The 4,373-nt window shown below is 43.8% G+C and overlaps 1 non-coding gene across 1 annotated transcript; it reads right to left on the minus strand.

The window, feature by feature from the left end:
• Positions 1-306: 306 nt before the first annotated feature.
• On the minus strand, positions 307-414 carry LOC130964401 (small nucleolar RNA R71). Its single transcript, XR_009080497.1, has one exon. It is a non-coding gene; the product is annotated as a small nucleolar RNA R71 (small nucleolar RNA).
• Between the last annotated feature and the right edge of the window lie 3,959 nt (positions 415-4,373).

A 4,373-nucleotide genomic window follows, 5' to 3' on the forward strand; every position in this document is an offset into this window, starting at 1 on the left:
CCTGCCATTGGAGCAAACAACTTTGAGCTTAAGCCTCAATTAGTTTCTCTAATGCAACAGAATTGCAAGTTTCATGGACTTCCAATGGAAGATCCTCATCAGTTTTTAGCTGAGTTCTTGCAAATCTGTGACACAGTCAAGACTAATGGGGTTAACCCTGAGGTCTATAGACTGATGCTATTCCCTTTTGCTGTAAGAGACAGAGCTAGGATATGGTTGGACTCTCAACCTAAAGAAAGCCTGGACTCTTGGGAAAAGCTAGTCAATGCCTTCTTGGCAAAGTTCTTTCCACCACAAAGATGGAGTAAGCTTAGAGTGGAAGTCCAAACCTTCAGACAGAAGGATGGAGAATCCCTCTATGAAGCTTGGGAAAGATACAAACAATTAATCAGAAGATGTCCCTCAGACATGCTTTCTGAATGGAGCATCATAGGTATTTTCTATGATGGTCTCTCTGAACTATCCAAGATGTCTTTGGATAGCTCTGCTGGAGGATCTCTTCATCTGAAGAAGACGCCTGCAGAAGCTCAAGAATTGATTGAAATGGTTGCAAATAACCAATTCATGTACACTTCTGAAAGAAATCCTGTGAACAATGGGACTAGTCAGAAGAAAGGAGTTCTTGAAGTTGACACTCTGAATGCCATTTTGGCTCAGAATAAAATATTGACTCAACAAGTCAATCTGATTTCTCAAAGTCTGTCTGGAATGCAAAATGCACCAAACAGTACTAAGGATGCTTCATCTGAAGAAGAAGCTTATGATCCTGAGAACCCTTCAATGGAAGAGGTAAATTACCTGGGAGAACCCTATGGTAACACCTATAATTCTTCATGGAGAAATCACCCAAATCTCTCATGGAAGAATCAAGAGAGACCTCAACAAGGTTTCAATAATAATGGTGGAAGAAACAGGTTTAACAATGGTAAACCTTTTCCATCATCTTCTCAGCAACAGACAGAGAGCTCTAAGCAGAATACCTCTGACTTAGCAACCATGGTCTCTGATCTAATCAAAACCACTCAAAGTTTCATGACTGAAACTAGATCCTCCATTAGGAATTTGGAAGGACAAGTGGGTCAGCTGAGCAAGAAAATTACTGAACTTCCCCCAAGCACTCTCCCAAGTAACACTGAAGAAAATCCAAAAGGAGAGTGCAAAGCCATAAATATGGCCGAATTCTGGGAGGAAGAAGAGGCAGTGAACGCCACTGAGGAAGGCCTCACTGGACGTCCACTGGCCTCCAATGAGTTCCCCAATGAGGAACCTTGGGAATCTGAGGCTCAAACTGAGACCATAGAGATTCCCTTGGACTTACTACTGCCTTTCATGAGCTCTGATGAGTATTCTTCCTCTGAAGAGGATGAGTATGTCACTGAAGAGCAAGTTGCTAAATACCTTGGAGCAATCATGAAGCTAAATGACAGGTTATTTGGAAATGAGACTTGGGAGGATGAGCCCCCCTTTGCTCACCAAAGAACTGGATAACTTGTCTAGGCAGCAATTGCCTCAAAAGAGGCAGGATCCTGGGAAGTTTTCTATACCTTGTACCATAGGCACCATGACCTTCAAGAAGGCCTTGTGTGACTTGGGGTCAAGTGTAAACCTCATGCCCCTCTCTGTAATGGAGAAATTAGGGATCTTTGAGGTGCAAGCTGCAAAAATCTCACTAGAGATGGCAGACAACTCAAGAAAACAAGCCTATGGACTTGTAGAGGATGTTCTGGTTAAGGTTGAAGACCATTACATTCCTACTGATTTCATAGTCCTAGAGACTGGGAAGTGCATGGATGAATCCATCATCCTTGGCAGACCCTTCCTAGCCACAGCAAAGGCTGTGATTGATGTTGATAGAGGAGAGTTGATCATTCAAGTGAATGAAGAATCCTTGGTGTTTAAGGCCCAAGGATATCCCTCTGTCATCATGGAGAAGAAGCATGAAGAGCTTCTCTCAAAACAGAGCCAAACAGAGCCCCCACAGTCAGACTCTAAGTTTGGTGTTGGGAGGCCACAATCAAACTCTAAGTTTGGTGTTGAACCCCCACATTCAAACTCTAAGTTTGGTGTTGGGAGGTTCCAACACGGTTCTGAGCATCTCTGAGGCTCCATGAGAGTCCTCTGTCAAGCTAATGACAGTAAAGAAGTGCTTGTTGGGAGGCAACCCAATGTTTTATAATTAATTATTTTTTTTTTGTTATTTTATCTTTTTTGTAGGTTGATGATCATAAGAAGTCACAAAAACAATGAAAAAAGCAAAAACAAAATGAAAAACAGGAAGAAAAACAGCACACCCTGGAGAAGAAGAAGCTGGCGTTCAAACGCCAGTAATGCTAGCTGTTGGGCGTTTAAAGCCCAGTCTGGCACCATTCTGGGCGTTTAACGCCAGAAAGGGGCACCAGACTGGCGTTAAACGCCAGTAAAGGGCAAAAACCTGGCGTTAAACGCCAGGAATGGGCACCAGCCCGGCGTTTAACGCCAGAAAAGGCTCAAAACGTGGATTTTGATGCCATTTGGTGCAAGGATGCCTTTTCCTTGACACTACAGGATCTGTGGACCCCACAGGACCCACAGGACCCTACCATCACTCTCTCTCTTCTTCCCCCATTCACCAATCACCTCAACACCTCTTCCCCAAAAACCCCTCACCTATCAAATCCCATCTTTCTCTTCACCATTCACATCCATCCTTCATAAATCCCCACCAACCTCACCCTTCAAATTCAAACCACTTTCCCTCCCAAACCCACCCATAATGGCCGAACCATTCCCCCCCCCTCTCTCCTATATATACCCTTCTTCAACCCTTCATTTTCACACAACCTAAACACCCTTTCTCCCCCTCCTTGGCCGAATACACCACCATCTCCCTCTTCCTCATTTCTTCTTCTTCTACTCTCTTCTTTCTTCTTTTGCTCGAGGACGAGCAAACATTTTAAGTTTGGTGTGGTGAAAGCGCTGCTTTTTCGTTTTTCCATAACCATTTATGGCATCCAAGGCCGGAGAAACCTCTAGAAAGAGGAAAGGGAAGGCAAAGGCTTCCACCTCCGAGTCATGGGAGATGGATAGATTCCTCTCAAGGGTGCATCAAGACCACTTCTATGAAGTTGTGGCCTTGAAGAAGGTGATCCCCGAAGTCCCCTTTTCACTCAAAAAGGGTGAATATCCGGAGATCCGCCATGAGATCCGAAGAAGAGGTTGGGAAGTACTTACCAACCCCATTCAACAAGTCGGAATCTTGATGGTTCAAGAGTTCTATGCCAATGCATGGATCACCAAGAACCATGACCAAAGTGTGAACCCGGATCCAAAGAATTATCTTACTATGGTTCGGGGGAAATACTTGGATTTTAGTCCGGAAAGTGTGAGGATGGCGTTCAACTTGCCTATGATGCAAGGAGATGAGCATCCTTACACTAGAAGGGTCAACTTTGATCAAAGGTTGGACCAAGTCCTCACAGTCATATGTGAAGAGGGCGCACAATGGAAGCAAGATTCAAGAGGAAAGCCGGTCCAATTGAGAAGGCATGACCTCAAACCCGTGGCTAGAGGATGGTTAGAGTTCATACAACGCTCAATCATTCCCACTAGCAACCGGTCCGAAGTTACCATAGACCGGGCCATCATGATCCATAGCATCATGATTGGAGAAGAAATAGAGGTTCATGAGGTTATAGCCCAAGAACTCTACAAGGTGGCGGACAAGACCTCCACTTTGGCAAGGTTAGCCTTTCCTCACCTCATTTGTCACCTCTGTTATTCAGTTGGAGTTGACATAGAGGGAGACATCACCATTGATGAGGACAAGCCCATCACTAAGAAAAGGATGGAGTACACAAGAGATCCCACTCATCATGAGATCCCTGAGGTTCCTCAAGGGATGAATTTTCCTCCACAAGACTATTGGGGGCAACTAAACACCTCCTTAGGAGAATTGAGTTCCAACATGGGACAACTAAGGGTGGAGCACCAAGAACACTCCATTCTCCTCCATGAAATTAGAGAAGAACAAAGAATCATGAGAGAGGAGCAACAAAGGCAAGGAAGAGACATTGAGGAGCTCAAGCACTCCATAGGACCTTCAAAAGCAAGGAAGAGCCGCCATCACTGAGGTGGACCCATTCCTTGATTTCCTTGTTCTTTATTCCTTTGTTTTTCGAATTTTAGTGCTTTATGTTATCCATGCTTGTGTCTTATGATCATTAGTGTCTTAGTGTCTATGCCTTAAAGTTATGAATGTCCTATGAATCCATCACCTTTCTTGAATAAAAATGTGCTTAATTGAAAAAGGGAGAATTGCATGAATTTTGAAATTTTATAATAGTTTAATTATTTTGATGTGGTGGCAATATTTTTGTTCTCTGAATGTATGCTTA

This window comes from Arachis stenosperma, chromosome 2, assembly GCF_014773155.1.
Source record: "Arachis stenosperma cultivar V10309 chromosome 2, arast.V10309.gnm1.PFL2, whole genome shotgun sequence".
Taxonomy (NCBI): Eukaryota; Viridiplantae; Streptophyta; class Magnoliopsida; order Fabales; family Fabaceae; genus Arachis; species Arachis stenosperma.